Raw genomic sequence first — 22,969 nt, forward strand, 5'->3', positions numbered from 1 at the left:
GGATAAGAAAATGCACCAAAGTGAAATACCCTTTATAACAGCAGAGTTTTGAGAAACACTTCTATATTTCTATATTTTTAATTACTCAATAAGAAATTAGATATTTATTATTTTGGTTTCTTCAACTGAGATAGAGTCATTATATGGAGTTTGAAATAAAAATATGAAATATAAATCTACTATCACTAAAGATGTCCTCTTTTTTTTTTCCTGAAAAATATGCTTGTATGTGAACTACAAATGGTGTCAATAAGAATTAAGTGGGTGTATGTTAATGGTGGTTGGGAACACAGTACAAAATCGAGAACTCTAGAAATCAACACCATCTCAAATAATTGTGGACTATCAGAGACTCTTAAGTGGAAAAAGGAAGGATGCCTGAATTGGCCTACAGGGAGGGATATGTGACCACAGCATTCAGACCTAAGGCCTGCTAGGAAAATGTTGTCCTCTGGGTTTCTTCAAAAGCAGCCATGAGGCAATTTTTTTTTAGAAATCTGGCTCTGAGTGTTTATTAGAAGTAAAGATCTTCAATTAGCAGATCAATCATCCCTGTCTCTGCTTTGTCATGCAACTAAAAGCAGAGAGTGAAGGAGCTGCCATAGAAGGAAATGGACCAGATGTTCCCTTTCTGGGTGGACTTGCCAAGTGTAACAGACTCAGACAAGAGATGCAGTTCATTCCAAGGCATTTGCTTTAATCCTTCATTATTCATCAATGTATTAAGTATCATGGCCGAGCTGGATACTGAATGATTTATCTCAAAGTTTGCTTTCGGGTGGCATAGTTGTTAAAAGGTATGGATCCAGTTCAGCAGAGGCTCAGGTGCAAATGATGTCACCTAAGGTGCGCTCTTCAGTTATTGTAAGTCTCCATTTCTTCTTTGTACAATGTATCTGAGACAATCTAAAAAGATAACACTGTGGAGCAGAGAAAAATTTTAACCTCTAAGAATATTTTTTATGTTGCATATTTATTTTTTGAATTTTTGGCTGTATTTACTTAAGTGTGTGTGTGGGTGGGTGTGCGTGTGTGTGCGTGTGTGTGCGTGTGTGTGTGTGTGTGTGTGTGTGTGTGTGTGTGTGTGTGTAGAAGAAGAATTGTACATGGCATGTGAATGAGAGAGTCTGTTCCCTCTTTCCACCATGTGGGTCCCAGGGATCTGACTCAGGACGTCACTGATCAGTGGGCAGCCAGTGCTTTTACTCAGTGAGCCTTCTCTCCAGTCCCCTCAGCAGAGTTCCTAACACATGTTGTGTGCTTATAAATGGTAGTCCTTATTACTAGAACTTCTACAAACAGGAAAAAGGAGTTAAAGAAAAACTGATTTTTTTTCTTATAGGCACATATTTTGTTTTTGATTTTTCAAAAATGGGAATTTGGAAGTAAAATTTCACATAAGTAAACAGAATACAGTAAAATGTTTCAGTATTCAAATTAACACCTGAATATCCTGAGTTAAGAATAAATAAGGCCAGAGTTAGGTTGCACCAAGCCTGTGACAACCTAAGTTCAATTTCCAGTACCCATATGATAGAAGGACAAAACTGACTCCCACAAGGTGTCTGTCCTCTGACCTCCACACCCATGCTGTGTGCACAGGCAGATGTACACATACACACACACACACACACACACACACAAATAAATAAATAAATAAATAAAAGTTTTAAGAGCTATTTAATTATTTGTAAAGCAAAAATACCCATTCCCTGTGCAAAGCTTAAGATCTTTATTCTGTCCTGTTTTTTAAGCCACTCAGGCATATTTGTTGAGAAATATTATTGTTAATATCAATTTTAATATCGAATTTAACATTAACTTTAACATCCTCAAACTAACTTAACAATAAAATAAAATAAGTTAGAGCGAATATGGGAAAGTACAGAAATTTGTGCTAGAGAGAAAGACACACGGAGAGGTATCAAAATGTCAGGGCACCATCACCCAGATGCTTTCATAGCCATTGTATGCTGAGTATCTCACATTCCCTTGCATCTGAGACATGAAGCCTAAAGGAAGTGAGGCCATTCTGTCCAAAGCTTATGGCTCCATTTATTCTCAGAGGGTCGCCACGCATGGATTAGCCAATGAACTGTAGACCTGCAATCACTCCCTCCCAAGGAGCATGAAAAACCATTGACTCTCCACTCTGGTTTCCACTTGCTATTTGTTTAGTCTCTGTTTGCCCCGTAGATTTCCATATATCCAAGGATGTTTCAATGAGTTGGAGTCTATTCCGCAGCGAAGGACCCCACTGTTCTTTAGCTGCTATTTCTCTATATGAAGTATTACTCTGAACCTTAGTTGTTGTCTTTAACTGACTCTCAGCATGAAGAAGAAGGACAACTCAAGGAGGAAACCATTCACAGCCTGTTGTCCTTGTCAACTGTCCTCTTTGGTGATTACATTGAAATTATCTTTCCTCATCCTATAGCAGTGTTGTAAAGGTTAGCAGGTTCATAAAGAAGCTGAGATGAATTCTTCAAGGACCTGCATTGGGGGAGTCACTGCACTATGCTGGCAGGCATGATGGGTCCCTGACAGGAGCAGTGGGAGAGTCAGGACCCTGTTTCATGACTCAAAGTGAGTTTCTGTCTTATATGTTTGGGGACAGGAGAGTTCATGTCACAAGTCTGGGAGGCACTAGATAAAGTTAAGTTATAACTCAGGGTATTGTGGAGCTGGGCTTCCAAGCTGAAAACGAAGAAAGAACACAGACCACAGTGCATCTTGCCTATCATCTTTATGAAGAGAGACTGTGAGGGTGTGTGGCCTGATTTGTGGGAGAGAGAGAAAGAAGCTAGGTTCTGTGGTTTACCAAGCAGAATCTTCATAGACAGGAGGCACTCTCTAGAAAGATGCCCATGTTCACTTTAACTCAGAAGCAACCTCCTTCAATAACAAGAAGGTCCAGTCCTATGTAATCCTAAGAACCTATCATTTCGAGAGTGGTGACCTTACCTCCCCTCCCCCAGGGAAAGTGTGGTTGAGGCTGTGAGCCAGCAGAGGGCAAGGAGACTCTACTAACCTCTTCCCTCCTGTCTGCATATTTCCTGTCAGCAAGGAAGTACGATAAGGAGGAAAGGTGAGGGGACAGAACAGTATTTGAGTGGGCAGCTTTGCTTTCTCTGAGCTCACAATGGCTCACACTAACTCTGGGTCTCACTGAGTGCTTTTGTAGGCTCCTTGAAGTCTCAGTCCTCAAGTCCCTCTTAGCCTGGCAGAAGCGTTCCCATCCTGAGCCATGTGAGAATCCATCTTTACCACTGGCAGGTCAGTTACTCATTGCCAGCCTCCCCTTTGTAACTCGCTCTCCCTTAACCCCTCCAGGGTGTCCCAGTGTATCTATGCTAACAGTCCACATTTCCTACATTTTCTGCCATCTCTCTAACCCCATATAATGGGATTAAGAGGCTATTACTGGATCTTGGTACTCAGACTTCTGTCTTACTTAGGGTTTCACTGCTGTGAACAGACACCATGACCAAGACAACTCTTATAAGGGACATTTAATTGGACTGGCTTTTAGGTTCAAAGGTTTAGTCCATCATCCTCAAGGTGGGAGCATAGCATGGCAGCATCTAGGCAGGCATGATGCTGGCAGAGCTGAGAGTTCTACATTTTCATCTGAAGGCTGCTAATGGAAGACTAACTTCCAGGCAGATAGGATGAGGGTCTTAAACCCACACCCACAGTGACACACCTACTCCAACAAGGCCACACCTCCTAATAGTGCCACTTCCTGGGCCAAGCATATACAAACCATTACAACTTCCTTCTGGGATTTTCTGAAACAGACCGAACTCAATCATCTTTATACTTGAGCTTTCTCAGGAACAAACCCGTCACCAGCCTTCTATGTATGCCAAATGCAAGGTCTAGTCCAGAACTCTATTCTTTGCCCTTCCTCCATCACTAGGCTTGTAGCTAAGGGATTCATTTTGCAAGCTTTTCTTCCCTTTCTTGTTTTCTACCACTGTGTCCATCCTGATCCTCTGGAAAGGACTCAAGAGTCCCAAAAGAGATTTTAATTAATATTTTTTAATCTTTTTATCTGTGGCTCTATTTCAAACCCACATGGCTGCCTGGTACCTACGTATTTGCGCTACCGTTGCCATAGAGGCCAGAGAAGCCCCGACTCTAACATCCTGTTACATAAGTGAAAATGGAATTTCTTTGGAATGGTATGCATTGTCATTATGCCAGGACCTCATCATAATCAACACTGTGAGGAAATACCAGAGGAAGCAATAATGATCTGCCGTTCGTTGTAAAGCCCTACCTAAGGTGTGTCTTTGTTCTATGTTTACATAATGGCAAGGTTCACTTTATAATGTAACTTTCCACATGGCAATTGAAATAGCAGATGCAGAGGTTATTACAGGACTAGGTCGGAACATATGAACTACCCATATGGTTTTATGTGCTCTAAAGTAGCATCTTACAGTTCTTATGTGGTGCTTAAAATCCCCCCTTTGACTCACAGGGAATTGCAAAGTCTTTATCAAGAAATACTTTCCTGGGGAGAAAATAGTAATGTGCAGAAAGCACCCTGGGACTTTTAAGCATACCGAGCCTCTCACACTATACTGCCTTTTATTTTGTCTGCTAGGACTCTTTGTTTCTGTAGTCTCTAAAGAGGAAAGGCTGTGTAATAGCTGGTCAGTGCCATTAGCAAGAGTGTAAGAGGGTGAATTTTAATGTAGTTTTGCTGAAGGGGAAGCAGGCAGTCATTGAAAGTTGAGAGTATGTGATAGACCCCGCCTTTCTGATAAAGAAGGCAGGAACTATTTGTTCTTACACTGAGCAAAGGACAGCTGCACCTTGACACTAGACTTCACCACCAGAAAACAGAATTAAATCAAAAGTCAAACACTGCTGAGCTAGTTTAAGATAGTGAGTTCAAATATTCATATTTCAAATGGAAGAACCTCATTGCAGTGCTGACATAGGGACAACTTATGGGGGTTATGGAGTCTCAGAAAGGTGAAGTGTAAACCAGAGTTCTCACCAGGCTCTCTCTCACCGGGCTGTCACCGGGCTCTCACTGGTCATATTTGGGTCCACAAGGCATCTAAATGACATCATTTATCTGTATCTTGCTATTTATTTCATAGGATTGTTTAAAATGGTCCCGTTTAGGAAAACACGGGGGTGTGGTAACACAGGGGTAATTTTACAGCAAACGTGAATTGCAGCAGGTTATGGGGCATCCTTTCTGAAGATAAATGGCGAGGTTTTTAGCTTGTGAAACAAAATAGTTCAGATATACTAAATAAAATGCATGACCTCTGAGAAAAGCTCCTTGCATTCTTTGAGGGCACTCACTCTCCACAGTGAGAACCTTCACCTTACTCAGTCCTTCAAGAATGGAGCCACTCATCCAGTAACCCTGCCAGCCAGGAAGGAAACAGACGCTGGGAAGTGTTAGGACTGAACACAGTGTTGACATTGCAATCTGAAACTACCCGTCAGCCTCTGGTATCAGGTTCACACATAATCTGAACCAGACCGATTTCTCTTGAAACATTGCTTTAAAGTGGCTTAAATTGGAACATGGACACTGCAAATAGCAGGAAAGTGATTATTTTCAGCAATCCAAATGAATTAAAAAGCATTAAAATGAAGTGACTCGTACTGCTTTCACAAGGAGTGTCTGTTGCACACTGCCTATTTCTGGAATCATATTACTGGGGAACCAGGTACAAAACTCATATATCTATTCAGATCTATATTCATCTATCTATTCTTTTAAGTACTGAGGCACTGGGTACTGTAATAAGAATATGAATTTTATGGAAGGTAGATCCAACTGCACTGTCATGGAGCTTTAACACGTGTGTATATTTTTACAGAAAATCTGATTTTTGTTTCATTGGTTGATTGGTTTGGTTTTTGCTATTTGGATAACCTATATGGAAATGGAAACAGGTATATATTTATTCAGTTTAGAAATACATATACACACAGATATACCGCTATAACTAGGATGTTGCTTATGAGTCTTTGACTCTGAAAAGCAGAATGACCTAGAATACCTGAGTAGGCACTGTCCATGGGAAATGAGAAAGGATTTGTTTTGAAGAGGAAGATGTCTTAGGTGGATGTCACTATGCCCTAAAGCTGAGAAGATGACATGTGGAACCCCAGGCAGAGGCCAGATCCTACAGAGTCCTGTACACACAAGACCTCTCTGGATGGACCAAAGACCATGGAGACCCACAGAGTTACAGTAACAGATGCTAAAATTGGCATCATTAAAATGTCTTGATAATTAAAGACAAATCTCAATACAACTAAGAAGTCCCCAGAACACTGCACATAAACTATTTGTCAATTTTCTTCCATGAGTTTTCCTTTTGCTATTCATTTTAACATGTCTCTTAAATTAACGTTCAAGGGTATGGTCACCTCAAAGACAAACTACATTTTGTCATCAGGTAAAGACACTTGCCCAGGAATCACGTGGAGGGAAGAGAAAATGGACTCCTGTAAGTTGTCTTCTGACTTCCACATCATATACAGACTTTAGCATGCTTATAACATGTACCTACTCCAAACCATAAATAAATATCATTAAAAAAATAAACAAATCTTTGTCTGAGACAACATGAGCTGCCAACTAAGGCCAGGGAGGAACTAGGTAACCCTTCTTTATATGCTTTCTTTTCCAAGATGCAGATTTTTCAATTTGTTTTCTACTGAAGTGCAAATGTTGCAGAAGTAACTATTAGTCCAGTGCAAGGACTTGCCTGAGCCACAGTAGGCTGGGGAAGATGGACCTTCTATTCTATTCTGGGTCTAACTTTCCCTTTACAGTAACAGTATAGTTCGCACTATTCAAAAGAGATTGTGGGAAATTCAGTTAGCAGTTCCTCAGCCGCGTTCTAAGAATGTTGTTGAAGTGTGAATAAAGTCCGTGGGAGACAAGGCTTTGTCCATTCCTGTATTACCAGCATCCCAGTGAGCTGATGCTCTTTCTATAAAAATATGATTACTTGACTCTCCATGTGACATGGAACTGAGCAGTTCCTGGAGCCTAATATTGTCTCAGGAAACATTATCTAAATAAAAATACTGTTTTTAAAAATTAAAAAAAAATGTATGATACTCTTTAGCAGATCTTTTTTTTTAGATGAAATGACTTAAAATTATGGGTAGTGGATAGGTATATGGTTTAGTGGTGCTTGCCTAGCATAGTAAGGTATGGGCTTTAATCTCCAGTACCACAGAAATGAAATTTTTTTAATTTAATGAAATAAAATTGTAAATGGACTCAATAAGATTATGTATATGCGGCCCAGATGGAAACATAAAAAAACTGTTAAAATTGTTGACTGTGGGGCTGGGGAGATGACTCGGTGCTCAAGAGCATTGAGTGTTCTTCCAGAAGAACCAGGCATCCAATTCCCAGCACCCACATGGTGACTCACACCCAGGTAACTCCAGTTCCAGGAGGCCTAGTACCCTCTAGTGCCCTGTTTTGTCACCAGACACACTCATGGTGCATAGACAGACAAACAGACAAAACATCCAAATACAGTAAATAAATAGATGAATTTAAAATTTATTGACTGGGACTAGTGACAAAAATTCATCAAGGAATTAAAAGTTTGGGGAATGAGCCTTAAAAATGAGGCTAGATATAAACAGCAACAGACTAGATGTGATTTTTAGTTTACAGACAACATACAGACAATTCCCCCAGGACCCAAGAACATTTATACACTTATTAATCTTTAGTCCATATCTTCAAGGTTTGAGAGAAACTTCATTGCAGCCCGAGTTCTAGATCTTTAGACTGATGAAGAAGCAATCCATTCTCAACTATCTTTTTTTCCTTAAGCAGGCCATTATTTTTCTTGAACTCAGTATTTTATTGTCCTTGAACACAATAGTCTTTTGTGCTTTGTTTTGTTTTGTTCTGTACTGACAAATGCCACAATCACCAGCAACTATTCAAACTCATGGTCTTTCCACAAATCTCCCCTGAGTGTTTACTGGGAACCAACAGGACATGGTATTAGAGCCTGAGAATAAGGCAGGGTATACCCAGAGAAACATTCCTGTCCTGTCTGCCTAAGTGATACCACTCAGGTGTGTGGCCTGGCATCATGAACTAATCCTGGCTGAGACCTGGAAGAGACTGACAGATGAGTTGGGAGAATGAGCCAGGAAAGAGCACAGAAAAGGAGAGCATGGAGCCTTCTTTCAGTAGACCTTGTCCAGAGGCACTGAAGCATAGAAAGTATAGGACAGGAACAGACACCATGGTCACAGGACAAGTTCTAGAATGATCTGCAGGACAAGTACCCTAGGGCCTCAGGCAGGGAGCTTCATCTTCACATTGTCAAAACTTGGTCATTTTCATTGCTGTTGTCGTTGTTGTTAAATATCAGGTCTCATGCATTCTAGGCTGGCCTCAAACTTGCTTTGTAGGAGGGTGTTATTAAGCTTAATGGTCTTCTTTGTTTCCACTTCCCAAGGGCTAGGAATACAGGAGTGTACCACCAGAGTTGGTTTGGAAATGCTGAAGATTGGTCCATGGTTTATGCATCCTAGGTGAGCATTCTACTAGCTAAGCCCAGTTCCAACTCAGAGAAGCCCATGTCCTTACCTACACTCTGAAAAGACCCTTCTTAGAAGCAAGATTTGGATGTTTCCTAGATTTGTAATTTGTGATTGGGTAATGGATTGTAGCTTGTTGCCTCCCTACAATATCCAGAAATAAAAAGAAAGGTCCATGGAAGAATGTCTGTTTTTAATCAAAAAGAAAAGCTATCATAATCAAAAAGCTTCCCCCCCCCACTCTTTATTTTTTTTAAATGCACCATGAAATTTTATAGCCTTGAGAAAATTTTGTCCTCTGAATCTAGCCAAATAATCCTCCTGTCTGTTGCAGGATAAAAGTGTTTTGTGCTACATAATGTTCTATTTTTCTTTCCTTAGAACTTCCATAGAACATTCAAGCAGGCCTGAGACCAAACTGTGGACAGAAAGTGGGTGTCTAAACTGTTAGAGTGTGAAACAGGTCAGAGAAAGTATAAGAGAAAGACATAGTCTCATAGCATTTAATCTCTTTGGCCATCACCCAACAGAAAATTTTCTCTGGGATGGCTCCATTATAGTTCCTAAAAGGGAATATATTTTTACAGATATCAAATTCAGCTTACTCTCTTCCAGATTTGAACATTGTTATACAGAATAAAAATTCTTCCAGCTTTTCATAGCAAGACATTTCTATATGACTATTGATCTTAAGTCATTAGGGTTGGGAAACTGTGTCCACAAATAAGCAAATTGTATATTGCTGTGCTTCTTCCTAAAGTGGTGTGGGCATTATCAGTCTCATTCTTTCCTTACAGGGCTGAGCAAAGAAACTGCATTAAACATTAAGGTCATGACTGGATAGATTTTGTCACAAACTAGGTTCATGTGGGAAGAGGGACCTTCAACTGTTCTCCATCAAATTGGCCTGTGGAACTCTCTTTATCAGATTGCCCTGTGGCATTTTCTTGATTGCTATTTGATGTGGGTGGTCCCAGCCCACTGTGAGCAGTGCCACCCCTGGTCTGGAGGTTCTAGGTTGTAAAAAGCTTCCTAAGCATGAGCCAGAGAGAACACACCAGCAAGCATCATTTATCTGTGGTTTCTGTTTCTGTTTCCTTGTGAGCAACTACCCTGATTTCTCTCAATGGATTGTGACCTAGTAAGTGTAAGCTAAATAAACCTTTCTTCTCTTAGGTTTCTTTTGTTCATGGAATTTGTCATAGCAACAATAAAGAAACTAGAATAATTTGTATGGCTTTAGTGGATATAGGCAGCCTAGATTGGCAAAACTCAATAGAGATGAACAAATACAGTGGGGTAAGAATATACACCCAGCTGTGCCTACAAGACTCAAAAAACATCCCTTTCTTAATTGAGAGAGCCATATAGAACAAGTGGAGTCTCCTTCTGATGTACTCTCTAATGTGTACTCCTAACTTGGCCAGTGAGTGATCTGTGGTTCTGTTTTAGAAAGAACCAAGTCTCATGACTAAATTCAAGAAGTGGAATGATCTTCAGACAGCAGAAACTTAACCTGTTGGGCTACCCATTGAGATTTTCTTCGATTATCTAACAACATTTAAAAAAACAAGGATACTCAGACAGAAATTGAAATTCCTCAGTATCTAGCACAGCCTTTAAAAAAAATCAAAAGTTCCTGATTGTGTGAGAAGTTCTGGGGTTCTATTGTCATGAATGTGTTGTTTTATTTGTTTTGATTTCTATTATTATCCAATAACCAAATATTGGGAAGAGCTTTAACTATCTAGTGATAAAGGGAAGATGTGAGGTACAGAGACAGTTTGAGCGATAGGTAATAATCTTGCAATACAGTGCATGACCACTAAAAACACTCCACTTGCTAAGCAATTTGTGACATTTCACTTGTACTGTTAGGCACACTTTGATCATTACTTTGATGAAATTATTTCTTTTAATTTTTAAACTATATTTCATTTATCCATCATGTGGGTGTGTGCTTATACGCATATCATGTCACTGACGTGGAGGTCAAAGGGCAGCTTGCAAGAGTCACTTCTCTCCTTCCACCATGTGAGCCCCGGGAATTAAATTCAGTAGGCAAGGCTTGACAGGAAACATTTTACCCACTGAACCATCTTGAAGCCTCTAAAATTTAATTATATTAAAGGTATATGCTATACTGGGTATTCCTCTTTTCATGTCCAGCATGGTGATATTAAAACCAGAATCTAACCTCTTTCCCATCCACAGAAAGCATACAAACGCATCCACATCAAGTACACATTGAAAAATAAGAGTGTTTCTCTAAATACAAAAGGAAAACCATATGCCTTTGAATGTTTTTAAGACACTGCCTAAATTGGCATGTGATTCCCATTAGTCCTATAGTGTTCTAGTTTGCATGCACATGTGGGCATTCTCTGGGTTCACACAGAGCTTAGTGGTGGGATATATGCGTATATGTACCTATCAGACCCAGGCTACTCCCTTTCAATTTTGGGTGAACAGTCTTAAAGTCAAGCTTCTTATATACACACATATCCCTTAAATATTTTAATTGAGTCACAGAATGGGGGTGGAGTCATAGTCCCTATAAAGACAACATTTAAATGTGATCTTTCTAGATTCACATTCCTAAAGAGAAAAATCCAATTAAAAAATAATGATAAAGTAGAAATCATCTTTTTTTTTTTTTGCCTTTTTTCAACGACAGTGATAGGATATAGGGAAATATCAGCAGCCATTGCAAAATCTGTCATAACGATCGTTAGGTACCTGCTTTGGGGCGTGTCTTATCAGTCAGCAGAGCAACACAAACAATAGCAGCTCTTATCTGTAAAAGCCAGGTTCAGGCTTATTAGTGGAGGGAATTGGCAGCCATCCCTCTCCACATAGCAACTGGACAAATATTGTTCCAATGCCCCGAGTGACCAATGAGAAGCAAGACTGCGCTTTTGAATCTTCTCAATACAAGTAGTGTTAATGTGAACAGCCTTCCTATCACTCTCCTGCCTTTCCCATTTATTCTTTGCCATGTCAAGAGTGTGAGCTCATCTACAGCCTGTAAATATCTTGGGGACTTTTATGAAGGGAAAATATTACAAAGTTTGCTTCGAGAACAACTTAGGTAGGCATTTTTGTTTAATTACTAGCTACTTGTTCATGTGGTGGGGCTTGAGAAGAACTGTAGTGCTTGTATTATGTTCATCGTGGGCATCTCTAAATGTCAGTGTGTCAGTCAGCAATCATGATGCTTTTCATGATTCTATAAAGATCTAGAATGAATAAAATTTAGTGAGAAGCAGAATCCTAATCACTTAATGAATAGACCGAGATCCTTCTTCCGAAATGCTGGCAGTAAGTGTTCTGGAACCAGTTACTGTGGTGTATAGTAAACAAGAATCAGCCTTGAGCCCACCAGGTTGTTACTGAAACCTCATTGTGTTGAACTCCTTGGCTGCCTTCATGTTCTAATGTAGAAAGGAAAATTCTAAGAACTGTGACATGGGGGTAAAGCAGAGAAGGACCCTTGAGTCAAATAACAGGGGGTGATGTTTCTTTACAGTTGTAGAGGAAGGGTTGTGATTTAAACTCACGGTGTGTCATTCACTCACTGGATTTCCTGCCTTTTCTACTACTTGAGACTTCCTCCTTGTTTTTGACAGGGACTAGTATATAAGCCTTGATGTCCAGTGTAGATGGATATTGTTATTATCAACAAGAACTAGGGCTTCACATTACCTTTGCAGATGCAGTAACTTTGGTTATTAATCGCAAAACAGCTGACTTTAGTGGAACAGTTCAACCGCCCTATGCTGCAGGCTTTACTACTAAGAAAAGAGAAAAGCAACCTTAGAAATTGTCTGTCAATGGGTATGTTGCACTTTAAACCAAATTCATACTGTTTTTGTAGATGTCTAGATGTTTGGATTATGTTTTTAGCTCAACAGAAAATTCCCACAAGGCAAACTCGCTCTGGCCACCTAAGAATTTTCTCGTAGAAGCACAATGCTTTCTCTCCCTTGTGGGTTTTCAAACTTGGCCATGTGGTATTTTCAAGTTGGCAGAATAATACCTTCTAGACAGGGCCTTTAAGACTGTGCTTAATTGAGTACAGCAGGTTAATAAAAGTGCCAATGTTCCTTAAAAACAAAAAAACCCAAATGCTCTGTGGATCTAAAGCAAATGCTACATATTAGATTAAACTGCCAGTTGCAGTTCTCCGTGTTTATCTTCTGAGATAGGAATAAAATTATAGTGTGTTACCATAGCAGCATCTGTAACATTTTATGAGACAAAAGATCCTTTTTTCCACATGAAGATCCAAGCCAGAAGCATTATCCATTAAAGAAAGCAAATAAGGCTAGAGGGACATGTTTTTTTTTTACAGTCATATTATGGAAATACGAAAGTTCCAGTGTCCTGAGGTCAGATTGCAGAATGCAGCTGTCCACATTCACTTTTGTCCTGGATTGACACCCATGGGGGCAGTCCTGACTATTGATCAGCCCTCGCTCTCCAATACCCTAGAAGTATCCACATTTTTTCTCAAAGCACATGTTAGGGCTGGGAAGTGGTGACTATAGCCCTATGCTTTGTTAAGCTTTTATTTATGCTGCTTGCCTAATGCCATTTTGTAATCTTGTCTTCATTCTCCAGAGTTTATTTCTTTGGCTTCTCTACTATAAAAATAATGGCCAGGCTCTTCTCATCCGAAGGAGAAGGATCTGGACCCTTTTCGGGCCGTGAGTGTCCTCTGTCCTCCTTTAGAACTCACTTCTCTCTCCTCTCCTCCCTGCCCATTATCGTGGCTACCCTCCTCCTTCTCCTCAACCTCCTGCTCAGAACACATGCCTGTCTCCTTGCCTGTTTAGCCTACAGGAAACTCTGCAAACACTCTGTAGAAGACTATACGTGGATTTATTTTATAATTTAAAAAAAAGTCCCTCCCTAAATTTAACAGTGCTCTACATTTTGTCAATCAAATGTACCCATTTTAATCACTCACAATCAACCTTGGGCCTTTCTTTTTGTAACTTACTAATCAATTAGTAGTTGAACATACATTAATGACTGTCCTTGAACTTATTTAAATTTAACCAACTGCCAAGGCTTAAGTCTTCATAAGGTAAATTTTGAAAACTGTACATGTCATGCCATTGAGTTCTCTTTCTTTTTTTTACTATCAAGTGAAAGATTTTAGTATTCTTTCACAAATTGTTGCATTATTATTTTTATCTGTGTGTGCGCGTGTGTGTGTGTAGGTGGATGGTATGGGCATGCATACCATAGTGCATACGTGTATATTAGAATTCTCAGTGAAGCTATTACTCTCCTGTTACCTTTCTGGGATTCTAGCAACTGAACTCAGATCCCACTGCTTTGGTGACAACAATTTCTACCCAATGAGGCATCTTGCTGATCCAAGATTTTAGTATCCTTTTAGAGCACTGATTTTCCGCAACTGAATCCAAATCTCATGCTGTATGCATATCAATCTACAAGAATTGCTTGCTGATTGGATTACTAGACTACAATTTCTTAAAGTTTCCCCTTCAAATTTAAACTTGTAGGTAAATTGCTGAATTATAGTTTTTCTTTTTCTTTATATAAAAGAATTATCAGTAGCAGCTTAAGTAGGTGTTTGGGACATTCTATCAAGGGAGAAAATGAAAAGATGGATTGATAAGTCACCAAATATTTAAACTGATACAGAAAAGGTCCCATATAGTGCACCCATGTTCAGGAGCTTAACTTTCAGTAGCCAGAATGTGGATTAAATACTGGTAAATCTATTGGTAGGAAAATGAGTTGAAAAAAAAATGTATGTGTAGATATGATGGAATAGCATTCAGTCTTAAACAGGAAGGAAACTCTGACATAATTCTGGCTGCAATATTAAGTGAAATAAGCCAATTACCAAAAGAAGAAATCATGTAAGATTCTTCTTATATGAGGTACTTGGAGTGGTCGGTTTCTAGAATAGTATGGGGGTTGGGAGAGATGGCCACACTGCAAGAGAGTGAAATCAAAGAGAATGGTGAGCCGAAACTAAGCAAGAATGAACTAAAGAGATGTCTGAATGCTGACAAGAAAGTAGCAGGGAAAGAGGCCCAGCAAAATCAAGGAAAAGGGGTCAAGTTATAAGTCATGACCAACTCCATGAACTATAAATCAGAGGAAGAAATTGTTCACACTAATAACAAACTATGCCAGGGAGACATAATCATAGTACAGGGGAATTCTGGGAAAACCAAGAAGGGTAAACTGAACATCATCCCCTATGAAATCACACTTTGTCTCTGTGCTTGCAAATATTGCCTTATCTTCACTGTGACCTCGAAAACAAGGAAACAGCCTATCTTCAGAGATACTTGGACTTGGTATGGAATGACTTTGTGAGGCAGAAATTTATCATCTGCCCTAAGATCATCACACATATAAGGAATTTCTTAGATGAGCTGGGATTCCTAGAGATCAAACTTCTCATGATGAGCATCATTCCAGGGGGAGCTGTGGCCAAGCCTTTCATCACCTGTCACAATGAGCTGGACATGAATTTATAAATGAGCATTACTCCAGAACTCTACTATAAGATGCTAGTGGTTGGAGGCATTGACCAGGTTTATGAAATTGGTCACCAGTTCCAGAAGGAAGGAATTGATTTGACTCACGATCCTGAGTCCACCATCTGTGAGTACTACATGATCTATGCAAATGATCATGACCTCATGGGAAGCACAGAGAAGATGCTGTTGGGGATGGTGAAAAGCATACAGGCAGTTACCACCAAGATCACCTACCACGAAGATGGGCCAGAAGGCCAAGCCTATAGATTGACTCACTCCACCTTTCCTAAGAATCAGCATAGTAGAAAAGCTTGAAAGACAGCCCTAGGTGTGAAGCTCTTCAAAACTGAAGAAACTCAAAAACTACTTGACATTTGTGTTGCAAAAGCTGTCGAATACCCCCCATCTTGGCCCACAGCCAGGGTCCTTGATAAGCTTGTTGGAGAGTTCTTCAAAGTGGCATGCCTCAGTCCTACACATATCTGTGATCACCTACAGATTATGAGCCCTTTGGTCAAACGGCACTGCTCCAAAGAGGGTCTAACTGAACACTTTGAGCTGTTTGTCATGAGGACAGAAATATACCTACACTGAGCTCAAAGATCCCATTTAGCAACAACGGCTGTTTAAAGAACAGGCCAAGGCCAGGGCTGCTGGTGATGATGAAACTGTGTTCATAGATGAGAACTTCTCTACTGCTCTGGAACATGGGTTGTGCTCAACAGCTGGCTGGGACATGGGTATCAATCAAATTGCCATTTCCTCCCAGATTCCAACAATATCAAGGAAGTACTTCTGTTTCCTGCTTTGAAGCTTGAAGACAAGAAGGAAACTGCAACAGCCACTGAAACTCCAGAAAGGAGTGAGGCCAGGCCCTGTGTCTAGAAGATACACTTAACTCTGGTTTATTTACATATCAGCAGAAGGCCTTGTCTGAGGGATTCATGTGCAGTGTTGTCCATCTGGGCACTGCAGTCTTGCCACAGAGTAAAGAATTAAAGAGTTTCTTTGTATTCCTTGTTACCTAATAATCAATTTCTCTCCTTACCTAGGAGAAAGAAAGAAAGAAAGAAAGAAAGAAAGAAAGAAAGAAAGAAAGAAAGAAAGAAAGAAAGAAGGAAAGAAGAAGGGAGGGAGGGAAAGAGGGAAGGAGGGAGGGAAAGAGAGAGAAAGGAAGGAAAGAAGGAAGGAGGGAGGAAAGGAAAAAAGGAAGGGGGAAGGAAGGAAGGAAGGAAGGAAGGAAGAAAGAAAGAAAGAAAGAAAGAAGGAAAGAAAGGAAGGAAGAGAGAAAGGAGGGAGGGAGGTATGGAGGGAGGGAGGGAAAGAGGGAAGGAAGGAAGGAAGGAAGGAAGGAAGGAAGGAAGGAAGGAAGGAAGGAAGAGAAATACAATGGTGATTATGAGGTTGGGTAATTGACAATGTCAGGTGGCCAGAGAGCCTCCATTTTGGAAAATGAAATGAGTTTGGAAATGAGGAGTGGTGACAGTGGTACAGTGATACAACCATACCCAGCACCATTGAATTGCACATTTAAATGTGAGTAAAATGGGAATTTTACATTGTGTATATTTATCACATTAAACAAATCTGTATCAGAAGAGAGTATTCTTTTTTTTAAAGTGTGCCTATAGTTCAACTTGGGAATTTGGGCCTTTGTAATACAATGCATAAAAGCTAAAAGCATGAGGAGAAAAGGTCTGCTGACTAAAACCAGAGTCCTTTATTTTGTGTGCACGTGTGTGTATGTGTGAGAGTGTGCATGGATGTGTGTGTGTGTGTATGCGTGTGTGTGCTCAATGTACATACATGCATGTGTATGTGTATGCGTGTGTGTACATGTGCACATGCATGTGTGTGTGTTATACATGGGAACACTGTGTGTAAGAGGATTTTGTATTTTGTACCTGTGTAAGCCAGAAAAAAGAGGATGTTGGGTAACCTGGTTGACCACTCTGTCTTATTCCCTTGAGATACAGTCTAATTTTTCTGAACCTGGAGCTCACCATTTCTGCCTGGTTGACTAGCCAGGCAGCCCTAACTAATATCTTCCTGTCTCAGGGTTATAGGTATACAAGCTGTGTCTGGATATTACCTGAGTTCTGAGGACAGTATTTCGAGTCTTTGTTCTTATACAGACATCATTCTTACCCACTCAGCCAAGTACTCAATCCCTCTACATCCTTTCTGATTCAGTCTTCAACACAGTGGACTCCATGGTTCTGCTTGCCAATCAAGTCTGCAACACTCCTTGACCTAGCTTGCCAGTGTCACCCTTGAAACCATCAGCTTAGGCTGTCATTGGGCAACAGTTGGCCTAACCTAGGCATAGGCATCAGAACAATCCGGTGTAGCATTTATAGTAAGCAAATGGAGGAGCTAGGACTCAGAGAAGACATTGCTCTAATGGCATGGGTCCTTAGGTAGGAAAACAGGGGTATAAATGCAAAGCTTCTTTCTAGTTGCTAGAAACTTACATAGTTTCCTGCAGTAGCAGAAAATATAAAGAAGACCTTCTGTCGCTTGATTTACTGGAAGTTAATAAACCTGTCCAGCAGTAGTTGATGTCTCACAGGCTTCTCACATTTAGCATATCCAAAACTGAACACTGACCCTGTCAGCCAGTGCCCAGTCTGTTCTTCATACAGTCTCTATTTAGGCCACCAGCATCGTCCCACCCACTTACCTTTGGCCAGAGCCTAAGGGCCTTGTATCCAGAGTATACTTCATCTGCAAATCTTACCCATAAAACCTGAAAACTTGGGTGCTTTTTCCCACTCCCCACTGCCCAACATTGACTCAGATCAGCATTTCCCACACATGAGCATCACTTCTAAGTGCTATTTCTCCTCTTGTTCTCGCCATAATAAAATGGTTTCCAAGATATAAGCCTTATTAAGATTCTTACCTACAGAGTCAACTTTCCTTCATCCTGTCTACATGGAAGCCCCTATACAATTGGACCCACACTCTCCTCTCCAACCTTGTAATCCTTTCTTCTTCCCATCTGACCCTAAAGCTATGCTCTAGGTCAAGTACTTGTTAGCTGCTCCTTGCATGGCATTGTTCAAGATTTCCAAGTACAGTGACAGTCACTCTCTAATCCTGTCTCTTCCCACCTCAGAGCCTTCTTTTCGTTCCTGTATAGCCCTGATCACTATCCGCAGTCATATGTTTTATCTGCCGATGTGTTGAGCAATCTGTCTTGTTTTACTCCGTCTTTAATTTCTTACCAATTGGGAGTTTGGTTGCTTTCCCAATGCAAGCCCCAAATGAGTACCCAACAGACATTAAGACCTAACAAACAGCTAAGAGGATGGACAGCCATATGCTACTCAAACAGTCTTCTGGCTTTTATTGGTAGAACAAAAGGTCATAAAGCCATAACTAGAGTTCTGAAGGGTGAGTGTGGTGACTAAAGGATGCAAAGAATGTTAAAGGCATACGAGAAGTTGGAAAGAAGCTGACTAAGCCTTGGAAGGTCAAAGAGAGTTCCTTGGAGAGAATCGTCCTCATAGTAGGCTCAGTTTCCTAAGAATTATTCCTTTGAGATGAAAAGCCACACAGGTGCCGTTCCTCAACAGTAGGAAGCAACACTATGCTGGTGTGAGCCTGAATGCTATGTTTGTAAAACGCTGGAGACTGCTAGCATTCAGGACCGCTACTCTCATCTAACCTTCAAAAATAGCCTCTTAGGTTTGGATCTTCAGGGTAAACGGGAAGAAAGCGTCTGGGAAGTCTCTCTCTCTTCTGAAAGGTTTATCCGTAGCTTGCCAGGATAGCTGCATTTTTGGACGCTCTGGGCCACATCTGGCTTTCAGACTCTCATTGATATTGCCATGGTGCTTAATTAAGCATAATACTGGCATAAACAATATAGTCACGGAATGCCGGAGATAATAAGAAGGGCATGCTGTGAAGCATCAGACATGGACTGTATAGTTTAAAGGATGATTTTTATCAAAATCTAAAGTTGGAGTCCTTTCCGTTGTTTGTTTCTTCAGTTGTTCTGACTCACTGGTGCCTTTGCTGGTGCAGACGATGGGTCTGTGCTTGCTTATAAATCACTGTTTTAAGTGCTGTATAAGACTTTGCTTATACGGATGCATCTTCTACATTTCACCTCTCTCCAGCCTCTTGCTTAAATTTTAACAGTAAATACTCATTGACCCTTTTAAATCGCCTTTCCGCTCCTTGAATCTATCTTCCAGCCACGTTAGTTCATGTTTCTAACAAATGATCGTATCACCCCTTCAGTGTATGAGGTATGTACCTAATTACTGTGTTTACCTCAGCAATAGGTTCTTAGGGGAAAGAACTATCATTTCACCTCTCGACTATTTTATCTAGTAGCATCTGACTTTCTGATAAATGTTCAACAACACCTAGCATCAATGAGCCATTCCCCCGAAGAGGCAAATAACTCTCACCCCTTTGCCCTGAATGTGAAGTGGAAGGTGGTAGCTTCAGAATGGAATTCATTAGGCAATACTGAGAGCTAATAATGGATTTGTTGCAGGTGCTCTACAGAGCCAGGGGTGGGGGTGGGAATGCTACAGTAAGAGATTAACACTAGAGACATTCCTTGGGCTTAGACTGTATCACTTTCTGACTCACTTAAAACCTGAGACATCATCATTAACCAAGTTTTGTTGCCTGTTTCCTTAATTGTTATATGTGCTATTATTTTTAAATCTGGGATTAAAAGCTTACTTAGCCCTTAAGACTCTAGTTAATGCTCATTAGTCACCATGACTGCAAAACAGGTAGCTACCTGTGTCCCATCTCTTTGCATGGCCATATATGGTCTGAGCTTGTCTGTCGTCACCTATGCTAAAGGAAAGGGTGGGCTGCAAAGGTAGCTTTCTCACCACCACATGTATGAGTCTCACAGGGGATCTTGTCAAACTCAAAGAAGCTGGGCTCCACCCTGGTGTCCCCTGTGTTTCTGACTGACTGTCTCTGGGTTGAGTCCTAAGAATTTGCATTTCTAACAAGTTCCTACACAGGCCAGCTGCTCAGTGAACTGGTCCAAATTGCTTCTCTAACCTTAATGTACCTGGGCATTGCCTGAGCATTGCATGTACATTCTGCTTTAGTGTGTCTGGGACAAGCTTTGAGGTACTGCATTTATTTCTTCTCTTTTTGTCTGTGTGCTTGTGTGGAGATGTGCATGGATATACATACATATGAATGTGAGTGTGCAAACATGTGCACATGTGTGGGTATGCATGCATATATATGTATATGTATATGTATATGTATATGTATATACATGCACATGAGTGTAAGTGTACATGGACATATTTGCACACACATACACATGTGTATGGGTGTGTGCATACAAATGCATGTGTGTGAGTGTGCATATATGTGCATGTGCGTGCAAATATGTGCACATTTGTGAGTGGGGTGCATGTGTGTGAGTATGCATGCATATATGCACATGTAAGCGTGGGGGTAAGCATATATGTGCACATGTACCTATAAGTGTGCATGTATATATATATATATATATATGGTCACATATGTGCATGCATGCACCTACACATGGGTGTGGACACTGGAGTTTGATGTCAGGTGTCTTTTTCCACTGCTCTCCACTTTATTTACTGAAGCAGGGCCTCTCACTAAGCCTGGAGTTTGCTAATTGGACTATTTAGCAAGCCTGCTTGCTACAGGGATCCCTGCCATTGGGACTGCAGGTAGGATGACACACTGACCCTACTTTTATATGTGGATTCTGGGCACCCAAACTCTGGTCTTCTTCTCCGTGCTGTAAGTGCATGGTCCGTCCACTGAGCCACCTCCCCAGTCCTGACATTCTGCATTACTAAGACCTTGCTAAGCAATGCTGTTGCTGTTAGTCTGAGGGTCACCTTTGAGAAGTTCACCTCCATAGCCAAATAATTAATCACTATAGATGCTTGAAACTACTGCTACCCAGGTCAGACCATAAGCCTTGCTTCAGTCACCTGAGGGAAGGGCTAGGATTCTGTATTTTTCATGAGCAGCCTCGGCAGTACGAATCAATTAGTGCTATGACCATATTATGTGCTTGAAGGGAAACTGGAGTAGAGAGAAATCATCTGTAGAATTTTCATGTAAATACTAATATTTATGTAAACTGGAGAATATACAAGAAAATACCATTCCTTTTTTAATGTTACCAAAATGCATTTTTTAAAAGTTTATATTGGAAATCTTCTTACAATCAGTGGTGTTTACAATTATAAGCAGTAGACTTTTTTTTTTGTCTGTGCCAGATAACAGAGAGACAGAGCAGGGTGGTTCTTACATTCTGTAAAATGCAGTACATTAATTTAAGAAAAATCAAAACCACGGGATATAATCTTTCACTAAGACTTGGAGCTGGCCTGCTAAGCTTGACCAGAAAGCCCCAGGAGCCAGCCTCTCTTCTTCCCTAGTGCTGGGATTACAGGCATCCACCAGCCCTTTTAAGTGAGGGCTGGGGCTCGAACTCACATCGTCACACTTGCACACAAGCACTTTATTCACTGAGATATCTCTACAGCTCCTACCTACTTCTGACTTAAAAAAAGTACATTAGAAAGATGTAAGATATATAAAAATTACTTGTAATTTTTAAATTTTTTCCTTCTCTTTGTAAAGTAGGGAATTTTGTGTGGAGGGGGCACTAATTTCATCTTTAAGACAAAAAGAGAGACTTGGTGGAGCTTTGAAAGGACCCCAGGGAAAGAGAGAGGTGGAGGAGGAGGATGGAGTCTGTATGGGCCGTTGATTCGGAACAGCAGAAGCACAGCTGACCACATGGCCTGGGAATTGGAATACAGGACTAAGAAAAGAACATGTAATGCAAAACAACAATCCTCCCCCAACACACAACACACATACACTTTGGTCGTTTCTAAGAACTCATGGGGACCCAGGCTACTTTCCAGTGTCCTCTGAACTTAGCATATGCTTCCTCTGGATGCACATACTGACTCAAGATGGCCTGAAATCCACCAACAACTTAACTTGACATTTTATTTTTTTTCCCTCAATTATCTTCTGATGTCAGCAGTTTCCTTGGGCATATATCTTCCATTTATTTAGGGCATTGGAAAACAGAATATTCAACTGGGAATCAAATGCCCCTCACAAAAGCACTTCCCAAACTGGTGATCTGAACTACTAAGTAAAGTATGGAGAATGTGGACGTGGTAGGAAAAGCAGACACATAAGTTCCTACTGTTTGCATATGAAAAAATAAAAGTGGTTGATTCTTTTCCATTGAGGTTTCCCAGACTCCTTCAAGCAGAAATCATAAAAGCAGCTAGTAACAGTCAGTATGCAAGAGTATTGGTACACACCAATAATCCTAGAACTAGAGAGCCTGAGACAGGAAGAGAGACATAAGCTGGGCTACGTAGTGAGACCTTGTCTCAGAAAACCATATCAACCTCAAACCACTCAGTGTCAGAACAGTCTCCCAGAAAGTTTCAGTTGCTGTCTTCTGTAAATAGTGCAATTTCAAATTTTACTAATTTCTAGCAGTTTTCTACTGCAAGATGAAGAAAGAGTGTTCACAGGAAAAAAGAAAGCATATGGAGACCAGAAGAGGGGATTAAGGAGAAAATCTAAAATTACACTTCAGCTGTGTACTGTAGCCTGAGGCAGACCTTGCTTTCAACCCCTAAGAAGTCCCAGTAGGTCTCCTGCAGAGTGGGTCAGAGTAATTTACCATAATGGGTAATAGCTCAGGGATTCAGTCTACCCTGCAAGGTCTAACAGTTTGAAAGTTGCATAATCTCCCCAAAACCTAGGGTGCACCTTTATCTAGTGCAGTAAGAAAGATGTCTCCTACAGGACATGGAGAACAGGAAGTGGAATAGGGTAATCAC

At 40.6% G+C, this 22,969-nt stretch overlaps 1 protein-coding gene and 1 pseudogene across 3 annotated transcripts in view; both read left to right on the plus strand.

Annotated features, from left to right (window-relative positions):
* The window catches only part of Palld (palladin, cytoskeletal associated protein), a 391,437-nt gene that overhangs the window by 58,784 nt on the left and 309,684 nt on the right, over positions 1 to 22,969 (plus strand). The gene's annotated exons all lie outside the window — the stretch shown is intronic.
* LOC114612731 lies at positions 14,539 to 15,989 on the plus strand (annotated as a pseudogene).

The sequence above is a fragment of the Grammomys surdaster genome, unplaced genomic scaffold, assembly GCF_004785775.1.
Source record: "Grammomys surdaster isolate TR1022 unplaced genomic scaffold, NIH_TR_1.0 126182, whole genome shotgun sequence".
Taxonomy (NCBI): Eukaryota; Metazoa; Chordata; class Mammalia; order Rodentia; family Muridae; genus Grammomys; species Grammomys surdaster.